Here is a 14,849-nt window from a genome sequence, read left to right as displayed (position 1 = left end):
CCAAAATTATTCAATATCTGGACCTAAAAACACCTGAAAGTGTTGTTACTAAAAAAATTAATCAGAAATAACACTTTTTAATGGTATAGACACACATTATATTTGTTTCTTTGTAATAATATGGAAATCAATTAAAAAGTATGTCAGTAACAGATGTTATAAGGACATATTTGGTAGTTAACAATAGTTTTCCCTTAATTACATAGTTGTTGTTCAGATTCAAATTTAAAAATGCGTTTAACTCATCTGTTGTTTCTATTTATAGGAATTTGCATTGTCATGTTTCTGAATACTATGCTTAAGACCTACAAATAAGGTATAGTATGTTTTATTTTATGTTGAAGTTTATATTTAAGGCCTCATGTCAATAGTTTAGTAAGTAGGAGTTGTATCTCATAAATAAAATGATAAGTAAATTGTTGGTTTTGAGATCCCAGTTACAAGCATCATCTATATGTTGGCAATTGCTTTGTGACTATTCTTTTGTTTTATTGAAAATCCACCCATGTGGACATAGGCTTTCTGCCATCCAACAAAGACTTTCTTGTTACATACCAAAAGGCAACTGAGATGTAGCAACTGATTCATTGAAAGAAACTCATGTAGAGACAGTTGTTCAAATCCAACAGCCACAAAGACAAAAACCATGGGAAATTTGAATTTATCAACGTCAGGAAAAACATAAAATCTAAAATCTGAGTGTGGAGTGCTGTTAAAAGACTGAAAGATTTCACTAAAACAACAACAACAACAACAACAACAACAACAACAACACATAGCACTTTATTCTTAATATATAATGATTTATCTGAGTCACTAAAAAGTGACTGATGCTAAATTGAATTTATGTATTTTCTAAGACTACGTGTTAATGGTGAAATATTGTTTATCCCTGGATATATTGTGGGGGAAATGTTTTTATTGAACAACAAAAGCATTTTGATATGCAAATACATTCATTGCAGCTCTGTTTCTCTCTGAAGAGACTCTTGTGAGTGTACTTTTGCCTGAGTGCTTGTTAAAAGCAAGGATGGAGGAAGGGAGGGCAGAGATGTTGAAATTTCAAAAGTAAATGTCAATCCTCTAGGCCCTGTCTTTTAGGAATGTTGAATGACAGGACACAATAATTTTTTGAAAGATCTGATTGCAGTGCCATGGGGTTCAAATTACAAATAAAACTTCAATATAAAAATTCAAAGTGGTGAGCTACATTTTTGCTAGAAAAGCTAATTACTCCTTAGTGTAAAAAATAAATCAAGGAACAACTATTGAGGTTCATTACTTTAGACATATTTTTGTTCTTAGATTTTCATTGGCATGTTCATAAAATTCAACAGCTGAGTACAAGAATTTGGAATCTTTGAGCCTCGTATTTCTCAGCTGTTTTTCCTCTGGTTTTGGGAGGAGGCAGAATTACATGTGAATGTGTTATGAGTATAGCTCTATATGCATATTTTTAATTGAATACAGAACAGTAAACTTCAAAACTAAATGACAAATAACTGATTTGCATTTATATTTAACTGTTTTTGTTTCTTTAAAAATACCCTTTGATATCCTTAGATATTTTAATTAACTTATTACTGTGGGTAATACAAATTTTAAAATTACAGTAGAGGAACTGTGGCTAAAAAATACCTAGACATATTCAGCTTGTCTTTCCCAGTGAAACTATACCTAAAAACAGTAAGAATTAATTATCCATTCAATCCTTGATGTAATGAATGATGTAAATAGAAAAGCACCGTGCAGTAAAACAATCCCAAATTAACCAAAAGATTTTCCACAAGAAATGTCTTGCCTTGTTTAGGCATTCTGTTAGTTGGTATAACACAGTTAAAATGTATAAGGGATTGTATTAGTCCATGACAAATGAAGTGCACCAGGGAATGCAAAGTGGCAAAACCGTCTTCTCTGAGATGTTCAGAGAACAGTACTTGCAAAGCACAGTAGTGGTAAAAGAATCTACTCAAATACAGAATTCATCTCCTGTCTTTGAGGTACTTGAGTGTGCAACAAAAACTCATGCAGATGGCTCAAGAACTGCTGTGACTTTAAAAGTCTATCTGTGGGTTTGAACCAATGTTCCCACTGCCGTATCCCACTGGCAGTGGGGCAGAAATAATCTGTACAAATATAATCACCTACTCAGTAAATCTAGGATTTCTTATAGGTGGGTTGTTTTGCTATTGAATTTTAGGAGAAGTAAGGGGAATTAAGAGTATCCACAACCCAAATAATCAGCGTGTATGATTGCTCTATGCTTATCAGGATAAAAATAAAGATACAGTGTGTGTGCTTGTTTTTACTGTGCATTCTATGAAGCTGTCTTTGTATGTCTACTTTTGTGTATGTGCCATATTTAAAAAGATAAAGGCAATGCACATCATGTTTTCTTATCTGAATTTTTATTCTTGATTCTGCTGTCAAAATGAATATGTATGGATAGGCCCATAGCAAGGGAACTTCTGAAAGTGATGGAGATAAGAAAATACTTAGTATTCTGAGAAGCAGATAAATGAAAAGGAAATCTGCGGTTACATTGAGTATTCAGTTCTTTAATCAGTGCTTGTACTTACAGCAGGCTTACAGAGCTTTCTAGCATATTTGACATTCACTACTTCTTACATTCAAGCCCAAAGGACACAAAGCAAGCAGGAGATGACAGCTTTGGCTAATTGCATCTATCTCATTTTTATAACTCTTCATTATAAACAGCCTACCTTCATTTAGTTGTCATATGTTTTATTTCTTTATGGACCTTTGTTTCTAGTTGGCCATTGGGATAAGTGAATTTTTAATACTTAAAATAAAATATATTTTTGTCTCATACTGGTTATAACTTGCAAGATACACAATCATGTACTAGATATTTGAACTTTAGAATGTTTTGACTGTGAAGCTTGATTTTCTGGTCAGTCTGAATTACCTTCTAATTCTGTGTCTCCTTTTTCCTATGTTACATCCTCCTCCCCCAGCCCACATTACCTTTGCTTATTTTGGCTTATCTTGTTTATAAAGTGACTTCTAGATTCCACTATACCAACATTGCCCATCATTTAAGATCTTGTGAATTATGACTCCTACTAATTCTTCCCTAAACATTATAGCCTTGCTAACCCAAAGTAATGTTATCCTGATCATGAATACTCTATAAATAACCGCACATTAGAAATCATTTTTCATCTAATAGCACTAAGTCATACATTGCTTTATTAATGTACATTATGCATTGACTTTGCATTACATTAATGTTGTCTCTTTAGTTAGATGGCAAGTTTCTGGTGGGATTGGTCATGTTTCATAAGATGAGATAGATGATACAAAAATGCTATGGAATTTAAAAAAATGCTTTGGAATCCTAATAATCAAAATGGCCATATCATATACGTATACTTTATGAAAGTAGTTGTTAAGAAATTAATTGATAATTTATTAAAATGATTTGTTATCAGAGGCAAAGAGGTTCTTAAAACTGTTGATTTTGCAATGATCAGGCATGCACGCTACAGTGAGAAGAGACATGTTTGACATATCTCAACCAAATAAGGTATATAGAATTTTTAAACTGATTTTCTTCTACACATAGTTACATTTTAAGCATCTGTCAAGAACCAGGTTTAATCTGAGTGCTTGTTTAAAGTTGTATCCGTATTCAGAAATATCCATATTTTGACTGGTATAAATGTTATGGGTTTTCTCATACACAAAAGATGCACAGATTAATTCTTTGTTAGAGCTTAACAAAATGTCTGGCAATTAGTAAAAGCTTATTAAATGGTCTATCTAATTAATAGCAATCACAGAAACATTAACTGTTAAATATCTCATTTTTAGTACATTACAGTACACATATTCTAATTATTTTTATTCTTTATTATTATATTTCTTTGTCTTCATGTGCATTATTTAGAAAGGATACCTTTTTCTATTATTGTCTGCATCTTTGTATCTCTCAAAATATTAGTCTTCTATGAGCATCGCACACATATGCTAGAATAGAATATATAAACAACATATTTGACGGAATAATTTTAAGCTGTGACAGTTTTCTATTCTGGGTTTTTTAGATGTTTGTATAATACTCGTATTTTCCAGTATTTAATGACGTAGACAGTTTAGTAGCCAACCTCATTCCTATTTCTTTGACTGTTTTTTTCCTCTCAAGTTTCTGTCATTCTTTGTCACTAACATTTGAAAATTCCAGAAGGATGTGTCTCATATAATATGCATTAAGTTGTCTGGAAACTCACTTTTTAAAATGTGATCTTTAAATAAGGAAGCTTTTCTTTCACAATTTATTTTTTCCATGATCTTTCTCTCCTGCTCCCTTTTCCTTTATTTCCTTCAATTTGTGGATTGAAATCTTTCCCTGATCAATTTTCCATCTCACTGTTTTTTCTTTAATGATTTGTTTTTAACCTTTTCTTTGAATTTTTTGGAAAATTTAGTGTACTGTCTTCCACTGACACAGATGATACTATCCCTTTTTCCAACTACTCTTTGCTTTTGTTGCGATTTTTAATTAGACAACCTTGTTTTCCTTGTCATACTATTCTTTATGAGTTCACATTATCCTTGTAACTAGAACACATGATTTTATTGGCAAAATCAAACTTTGGCTCTTCCAAGAAAATGGAATTTCCCTGTAGACTGTAACTAATCTGACCTATATCTCAACTCTCCATAGTTATCTTAGCTAGAGTGGATAAATAAATAAACTGATCAAAATATAATCAAACCAACTATGCAGTCTCCCTTAGATACAAAATCACTCTGTGTTTAGAAGAAGTATCTGTGTATGTGTGTGTGTGTGTGTGTGTGTGTGGTGGTGTTTGGAACAAGAAGTATGAAATATAGTGTGAAGACCTCTAAACACAACTGTGGCTTTACACATTTTGTTTTCTAGCCTTTGATATGACATTTCTGTCTCCATGTGTCTTTGCATCTGAAGTTTGAGACTCTGTATGATTTGTGGTCTTCATTAGGGCTCAGTAGGGATCTATACCTTGTTCTGTGATGATGTCTTACTCTGAGTTGCATTGGTTGTTATGAGTGATGAGTGAGACACCCTCTATAGCCCTCTGCAAGGACACCTTTTCTTGCTGCAAATACCCATCCTTCTGATCCAGTCGTTTGCTAGATTCTCGGGTAAGATAATGTTTATGACACTGATAGAATCTAAAATTCAGAGCTTCCCTGTCTTTGACAACAATAAACTTTGACGTAGCTTCCAGAGTCCACAAGGGTATGTGAAGGCAAGTGGATATACTCTACCCTTGATGTTACCCTTTCTTATATAATAGATCTTCCATCTCTGAGTTTGTTTTTGTCATTCTTCTGTCATCCTAATTTTTCTTCTCACAAATACCATAGAATAGAAAAGAGGTAGCCCAAATTTTTATGTTCCATCTCATTAATATCAGTCAAATGGGAGATCAGTAGATCTGAATTCTATAGGTTCAGTTGTTTTTATGATAATTTGAGTGTGAAGACCATTCTTCTATCCCAGTACAATGACTGACGTAACTAGGAAGGCTACTGAAGCACTCTATCAAACTAATTTGTATGTTGGAAGAGAAATTTTCCTTGTTCCTCTTCTCAGCATTCCCTCTAAAATGTATCTCAAATTTTCTCAGATATAATGATGTTCTGGGTAGACTAGAGGTGGTGATGGTCTAGTACCCAGAAGGCATGTGAGAAGCTCATAATGAATTTTCAGCTGACTTTTAAATTTTGTCAAGTGTTAATAACTTATTTTTCAATTACCTCCTTTATGTTCTGGAGTGAATTTGGACATAGGTCAAAAAGACTCATTTCCAATGTGAGATGTACCTTCTGATAGTATGTTTTCCTGATACACTCCCTTTTTGTCTCTTGACTTGTTTATTCTTTTACCATGAGGACATATTTCATGTATTTTATTTATAATTAATAAGAGTAGAATTGTATTTCAATTAAGATTGGATTTCTTGCAGCTGTAATCTTCCAGAGAGAGAGAGAGAGAGAGAGAGAGAGGAAGAGAATTTTAGATTAGGTAAGTTTTAAGAAAGTCTATCTGGAGTTGTTGGAAGCAATAAAGGCAAAACTGCAATTAGTTTAGATGATCACCTGTTACAGGCCAACCACTGTGCATTCTGTAAAGTTCTGGGCAATTATGAATATTTTTGTTGAATAAAGACAAATGGTATCTGAAGTAGATTGGCACTTCCCATTCACCTCATGGTCTCTTGAGGTGTTCTAGTCTTCTATCTTTAACTTCATAATGATCTGTGATTGGCAGCCATGTAACATGAGAAAAATGTTATTTCAATAAGCCATATAGTACACAGGGCCTCAGAACCTTCCTTTAATACTTCCCCATCCTTGTCATAACCAGCAGAAATCCATGTGGTATCTGTTAAGTGGATATTGCCATCAATGAATTTAAGCACTCATGTATAGTTTTAGTCTTCATTGAAATTTATATATTATTTGCATGTTTTTGTTTTGTTTTACTTGCCAAATTAGATATTAATCTCAGTAAGGTAGCTCACAGTTTTAAAATATTTTTGGTATCCTATGGCCTTAATCATGCTTCTTAAATAAGTATATTTAAAGCTATATCAGCTTTCTTCTTTTGAGCTCTATTTATGTAAAGCCATGATATCTTTTACCAGGTACACTTCATGATGGCAACATTATTTTTATTTTGAAATTCTTTACCAAGGATTCATAATCACATTGAGTTTATATCATCTGAGTTTATCAAACTGACCTTTCCACTTCAAAGACTAGAGACTGCCTTGAGCTGTGTTTGTGCAATATCTGAGTATAAGGCACATTTTTCTGAGTATATACAGCCCCGCAGCCCAAACAGTATAACCAAGGGCAATCTTTCTAAACTGCGTTTTTATTTTTGTACTTTAATCAGTTGTTAAATAAATGAGGGGTTAAAATTGATGTGACCTTGGCTCAATAGTTATTATTATCATTTTACTCCTATGTATGCTGTGAAGCTTGGCTATGAAATGCTTTGCCTTCCCAAATATAAATGGTATTTTGAAACTTTAGGGGTTTTCCCCTCACAAGAAATAAAGTTGATTTTTTTCATACATTTTCTCTTTTAAAATTTGTAAGAATTATTGGTTCAATATATTTAATACATTATAACCTTACCTACACATTCTCTTTTATCTGCCCTGAAGCTTATCGGGATTATTCCCTAGGACCTACATCATTACAGATGATGTACCACAGAAATTTGAGACTCCTTGAGGATCCCAAGTTGTTCTAGTATAGGACAAGGTGAATTTCCTATGTATGAACTTATCAGGCTCCTCGCTCATTTGGAGAAAAAGTGTTAGAGTGTCTCTGTTTTGTCCTAATTTGGTGCACCCAGAGCATGGCTGATATCTGTAAATAGCTATTCAAGACATTTTACAATTCAGATATGTCTTACCTTTATTTTTATGTGAATTATATCTTTATGTGTGCATATTTTAGGCAATGTTGGATTTTCAATGTCATCATCACTGTTAGTTGATATTGAAACACCTAACATGTAAGCACTTTCATATAGATTATATTATTCAATTCTACCAACAATCCATAAAAGAGGCATTATTTCCTTTTCCCCCACTTTTGTACATGTGAGGAAAGTAGACAGATTATACATGATTAGCAGAACTGACATTGAACAAAGGTCTCTCTTACATCAAGGACCGTTCTCACCTATTGTACTTTGCTGATGATTGTTTGTACTAGTAGTAAAAATATGGGAGTTCATAGATTTTGAATCATCAGTTTTTCAATGAGCCGGGTCACTGATGCATATTACACTTAACTTGGTTTTCTTTGTGATGTAGATATATCCATATATATTGCTTATTGGAAACATAATTTATATGACATTGTGTCAAGTGTATCACATTGGACATTTAATAAAATAGGCCATATTCTAATGGTATTCTCACAATACAATTAGAAGCATTCAAGTCAAGCCAGAATCTGGAAGAATTTATTTGTACTTCTTAAATCTAATAAATACATCTGGCATGCATTCAGAATATACAAAGAACTCTCGAAACTCAATAAGAAAACAACCCAATAAAATAAAAGCAAAATCTTTGAACAAACACTGTACCCAAGTGATATGTAACCCAAAAGATATATGAATGAATAAGAATATGAAGCGATACTCAACATCATTAATGAAATGTAAATTAAAACCACAGTGCTGTTCCATTACTTATTAGAAATTCTAAAATTTATAAAATGGCAAGCTGTTTTTGGTAATCAGCTTGTCAGTTTTTAAAAATAGTTAAACATACACTCAACATATGACTCTGCTTTTCCATTCTTGATTGTTTACTGGAAAGGAATAAAACCACATGTTTATGCAAAAATTATATGAATGTTCACTGGAGTTTTAGTTGCCGTAGCACTAAACTAGTAACAACTCAAATGGCCATCGACAGATGATCATATAAACAAGTTCTATATTGATGCAATGGATATCAACAAGAAAAGGGAATGAAGTATTGATATATCCAAATAATATGGATAAATCTTGAAATAATTATGCAGAGTGAATGAAGCCAGACAAAAATAGTTCATGCTGTATGTTCTCATTGATAGAAATACTAGAAATCACAAACTAATCTACAGTGACAGAAAAAGGGATCAGTGATTGGGAATGGAGAATGCATAGAGGAGCAGGAGGAGGGAGTGGTTACCCAGGGGCATGAGGAAATTTCTGGAGGTGATGGATATGTTCATTATCTCCGTTGTGATATAGTTTCATGGTGTTTACATATGTTAAATTTGTTAAACTATACACTCTATCTGTGAAATTCATTTGCATGTCATGTCAATTAAAACTCCAAAGAAGCTATTTAAAAAGTATTCATCGAGGACAGTGTTTAAAGAATCAGAGACTTGAACAAACATTTAAAAATGGAATTCTAGAATACCAAATATTGATTGTAGGGTAACAGAATATTATTTCTACTTGGAGATTTTTTTTAAAAAAATATATACAAGTTAAAAAACTTATTTATTTTCCATTGTTGAGTGGCAATAAGTTATAATTTTGTCTGGAGTATGACAGTTTCATTTTATTTTCCTATGTTTCACTGAAGAAAAAAAATTAGACTAAAATCAAAAGAGGAAAAGGTCAGTTCTTTAATCTTATATATGGAATCCATCACTTTTAAATAGTGTTTCATGATAAGCACTCTAAATATTCAAATGAAACTTCTATTAATTTTCCTAAAATAAATGTCTTTTTAGTCATGCTTAGTATTTAGATTGCATTGCATAATTTATTCCCATTTAATTTAAAATTATACTGCATTGCTCTTTGGTCTATAATTTTTTCTCCCAAAAATATTATCATTTTATAAAATTTAGGATGTTTTACATGAATAATTATATGATTTTCAGTACATTTTTGAATCTTTGAAAACTCCTACAGCAAGCACTTTATTTTTATTTTATTTTTGTTATTTTTATTAAATTTACTTGAGTGACACTGGTTAGTCAAATGATAGAGGTTTCAAGTGTACAATTCTACAATACATCATTTATATATGGCATTGTATATCTTCCCCCAGAGTCAGTTTTTCTTCCATCAGCATATATTTGACTCCCTTTCCCCTCTTCTACCACTCTTTCTTGCCCCTTAGCATCTAGTAACCAATAAACTATTGCCTGTGTCTATGAGTTTTTATTTGTTTGTTTGTCGCTTTCAGTTTTATATCTTGCGTATGAGAGAAGTCATGTGGTGCTTAACTTTTTCTGTCTGACTTATTTTGCCTAGGATTATAATCTCAAGATCCATCCATATTGTCACAAATGGCAGTATTTCATCTCTTCTTATGGCTGAGTAATATTCATGTGTGTGTGTGTGTGTGTGTATGTGTGTGTGTGTGTGTGTGTGTGTGATGTCTTCTTCTCCAATAAACTATTGAAGGACACTTTGGTTATCTTCAAGTCTTGGCCATCAGGACTAACGCAGCAATGAACATAGTGGTACATATATCTTTATGGATAAACATTTTAAGATTTTTTGGTGGATACCCAGAAGAGGGATTGCTGGGTCATATAGTAATTCTATTGTTAATTTTTTGAGGAATCTCTGCACTGTATTCACAGTGCCTGTACCACTAGCCACTAACCACAGTGCCACTAACCACTAGCAGTGTATGAGGATTTATTTTACTCAAAAACCTCTCCAACACTTGTTATTACTTGTCTTGTTGATAATAGTCATTCTAATAAGTGTGAGGTGGTATCTCATTGTGGTTTTGAATTGCATTTCCCTAATAGCTATTGGAGTTGAGCATTTTAAAAATATATTGGTTGACTGTTTGTCCTCTCGAAAAAAGTGTTTGTTCAGGTCCTTTGACCATTTTTTAAATGGATTGTTTTGTTGTTGTTGTGTTGTTGTTGTTGTTGTTGTTGTTGTTGTTGGGTTGTATGTGTTCTTTATATATTTTGGATATTAGCCCCTTATTAAAGGTGTTGTTTGCAAATATCTTCTCCCATTCCATTGGTTGCCCTTTGTTTTGTTTCTTTTGTTGGTTTCTTTTGTTGGGCAGATGCTTTGTACTTTAATTTAGTCCTATTCATCTATTTTTGCTTTTATTTCCTTTGCCTTTGAGGTCAAATTCATACAATTTTCTCTGAAACCGAGGTGCATAAGTTTAGTACCTATGCTTTCTTCTATGCTCTTTATTGTCTCAGGTCTCATGTTTTGTCTTTGATTCATTTTGAGTTAATTTTTGTATATGTTGACAGATAGTTGTCTAGTTTCATTTTTTGCACATGGCTCTCCAATTTTCCTAACACCATTTATTAAACAGACTTTATTTTCGCCATTGTATGTTTTGGGCTTTTTTGTCAAAAAATATTTGCCCATATATCTGTGAGTTCATTTCTGTGTTCTCAGTTCTGTTCTATTAGTCTGCGTGTCTGTCTTTTTGCCAAGACCATGCTCTTTCAAGTATTGTCACAATAAACAGATACAATTAAGTTGCAGGATGCAAAATTAATGTACATAAGTCCACTGAGTTCCTCTATACTAAGAATGAAATTTCAGAAAACTATATTAAAAAAAGAATATATATATATATATATATATATATATATATATATATATATACATACATACACACACACACACACACACACACACACACATATATATATATATATATATATACACACACATATATTTGCAATTAAACACAAAGAATAAAATACATATGAATAAACTTAGTACAATATGTGAAGGGCTTATACAATGAAAACTATAAGACATTATTAAAATAAATTGAAGGGGATACAAAGAAATAGAAAGATATTCGAAGATCATGGATTGGAAGAATCAATATAGTTAATATATCCATATTACCCAAAGCAATGTACAGATTTAATGTGATCCCCATCAAAAACCCAACAGCATTAAAAAAAATAGAACAACAAAAAAAGATCATCAGATTTGTATGCAATCACAAAAGTTCTTGGATTGCTAAAGCAGTCCTAAGAAAACAGAATAACACTGGAGGTATCACACTCCTTGACTTCTGTTTTCTTTATATTCTGTTAAAATAGTTTTGACAGAGGAATGATCAGACTAGATTGTAAATGGACTTGCATATAAATCAATTAATTAGGGTGACAGAGAGATATAGTTAGATTTTCAACTTATAAATTTAAACACTGACTCTGGGTGGTGAAAACACAATGTCATATATAGATGATGTATTACAGAATTTTACGCCTGAAAACCTATGTAACAATTGTTACCCCAATAAACTACATACTAAAAATTGTCACCCCAATATCCTTTTAATTAAAAAAATTTAACACTATAGCAAGTTTGTTTATGTAAATCTACCATGTTTCCCCCAAAATAAGACCTAGCTGGACTATCAGCTCTAATGCACCTTTTGGAGCAATAATTAATATAAGACTCGGTCTCATTTTACTATAAGACCAAGAATAATATATAATATAATATAATATAATATAATATAATATAATTAATATAATGTAATATATACCAACTCTTAAAAAAATTTTTGCTCCACTAGATGCATTGGAGCTGATTGTACAGCTAGGTCTTATTTTCCGGGAAACAGGGTATATACAGTAAGAACTGTAGACCTATAGTCTTTTTTTTTAATTGTATCTCTTCACCATAGAAATGTTCATATGGCTTCATTAATAATTGCAAATACCTGTTGACGTGTTGTGTTCCCCAAAGATCCCAAGGGGAGTGGAACAGACATAGAGATTTCTGGATTCATCAGTTTTAAATGTTTTGGCAGATTGGCTTCAGTCCAGAACTACAAATGAAGTGGTGTTCTAATTGACTGCCTGCCTATTTCTAGTTGTGTGATACCTCTCAGTCAGATATAAATACGTAGGCGGTGCATTTGCCTGAGTTCTGCCCACCCTACTTCTTTGTGTAGGTTCTCTTGGGATTTTGTTAGCAGTTTGACAGTGCATACTAATAAGTGCAGTACAGAGCAAAGTTTTCAAATATTCTCACTAAAGAGATTTATAAATGAATTAACATTTTATAATTTCAAAAGCATAACTTAAAATTATATGTTTGTATACATACTAAGTTGTAATTTAAGATGTGTATACAATTATTCATTACTTTAGAAATGTGGACAGAAATAGCAAAATCCCATTTATTTCTCTGAAAGATCTGTTTTTACAACATAAGTAGAATATAGAGGAAGGAAAATTGAGAAATATAATAGTTCTATCATTCATGAGGTAAGTAAAAGACTGAAAGCAATGACTGTAAAATATCTAATAATTATTAGATATATTTCCTGGTGCAGAACTCTAAACACAGGATATTGATCTTTCTCTTAAATCAGATATTGGGCAGTTAATAAGAAAAGCCAAATATTTTCATTTTAAAAGCTTAGAAATCAATAAGGAAATGTTTTCCTGGATGATGGAAAACTATCCTCATTATAAAAGTAAAAAAATACAGAAGGAATATTTCCCATTATTAACTATAAATGGATTGTCATATTTATGTAGATCTTTTAATATACTAACATTCATGTTTCTCTTAATTTTACAGAGTAATGACCGGTCTATTTATTTGAGGTAAATAAAACCAATGCTAGAGAATGTATCTAAATGAACTGTTGATTCTGAAAATAACTTCCTATTAAGTCAAACAACCAGTGACAAGGCAGAGAACCAGAGAGGCAGAGAAAGATATTGGCTGATTATAGGGGTGTGTGTGTTCTTTGTTTGAGTATGTTTGGGTGAAGTTAGTCAACTCTTCCAAACACTAAACTGTAGAAAATTTATGAGTGTTACATTTCTTATTTACTATTTATAAGATAAGCATAACACGATGCTCCAGACTCACCAGCCAGGGGTGTAAAACATCCACATTTACCTTTAACTCTTGAACTATCATGTTCTTAAGATATTGTTCTTTTTTCAATGTAGTCTCCACTGGGGCTGCTTTCCAGGGATTTTCTTACAGGATCATACTGTCATGATTCAGAATAAATGAAATGGTAAGAAGCAAAACCCATCACCGAAAAAACAAACAACAGAACAAAACCACAAAACAAACAAATACAACCTCTATCCATCTTACAATTAGCCAAATGTGAGCATATTTATTGTCTAAAAGAGTATGCAATTATTTTAAATTATATTGCTTTTATGCTAATTATTATTTTACTGTATTGTTATACCTTTATAAAGCACCTAGGAAGGTCTTTTTTATTACTACCCAACTTCTTTTACCTGTATCCCCTCACTACCGGGTTCCATTTTTATCCCTCTAATCTCTTTGTGATCAAGCTAGCAAAAATTCATATATTCTAAATCATCACTTTATTCCCACCAGAGTAGTTACAAAACAAGCAAGTCTTTTTTTGTGCTACATCCGTAGCTCTTAATAGCATGATTTTGATGTGGCAGAATTATGTTGTGGTAAAAATTAAACGTTTTCCAAATAGCCTCTATTATCCCTATCAAAACTACAGTGACCTGAGTGCTTCCTGAGAGTCAACGCTCAAATTCAGTATGTTTTCCCTCCCGTTTCTTGAAGCCATTACAAGTATGAAATTCTCTTTACCATGTTTACCCAAAAATGAGACCTAGTTTTATATTCAGGTTTGCTCCAAAAGACACATTAGGGCTTATGTTCAGGGGATGTCATCCTGAAAAATGATACTATGGCTTATTTTCCGGTTAGGTCTTATTTTCAGGGAAACACGGTAGCACCTAACAGAAATAGAATAATTCCTGGTCTAGTGCTGTTATTCTGCTGTTAGCCCAAGAACCAATGGCTTTTTCTTCATCACATCTATTTAAGTATTTAATTTTCTAGTTCCTTCATTCATTTATTGTGTCAGCTGCTAGCAATACAGCTGTGGGTAAAGTAAAATCTATGCTCTTAAGATGCTGACATTTTGGGAGCCAAGAGAACAAATCAATCAATCTCATAAATGTGTGTGTGTGTGTGTGTGTGTGTGTGTGTGTGTGTGTGTGTGTTTGAAATTATCAGGGCTATTAAGGCAGATAAACAGAGTTAATAGAGACCTAGTGTGGCATATTGTATAAAATTGGATATAATTAATGCTTTATTTTAAACCAAATATGTAATTGAATCAAGACTTTTAAACAAACATTTAATAACTTTGAAATGGAAAATGGTAACAAAAAATAGTTATTGATGTGTAAATAATTAGATTGACCTTCAGTTCTCAGTGCACCAGGATCATATTTATTTTTAATTAATATTGCACTAAGAAATGATTACTTTTAAAATATTTCAAAAAATAAGTAATTTGGCTAATCACTTCACT

General features: G+C 32.2%; 1 protein-coding gene across 1 annotated transcript in view; it reads left to right on the top strand.

Moving 5' to 3' along the window:
- Nucleotides 1–264: 264 nt before the first annotated feature.
- The window catches only part of PCDH15 (protocadherin related 15), an 822,425-nt gene continuing 807,840 nt past the window's right edge, over nucleotides 265–14,849 (top strand). The window contains exon 1 of the mRNA XM_081075407.1: nucleotides 265–316. The gene's annotated coding sequence lies outside the window, so the exon portion shown is untranslated. The remainder of the gene's footprint in view (nucleotides 317–14,849) is intronic.

The sequence above is a fragment of the Rhinolophus hipposideros genome (assembly GCF_964194185.1).
Source record: "Rhinolophus hipposideros genome assembly, chromosome: 15".
NCBI classification, from domain to species: Eukaryota; Metazoa; Chordata; class Mammalia; order Chiroptera; family Rhinolophidae; genus Rhinolophus; species Rhinolophus hipposideros.
This window is presented reverse-complemented; position numbering and strand designations above follow the sequence as displayed.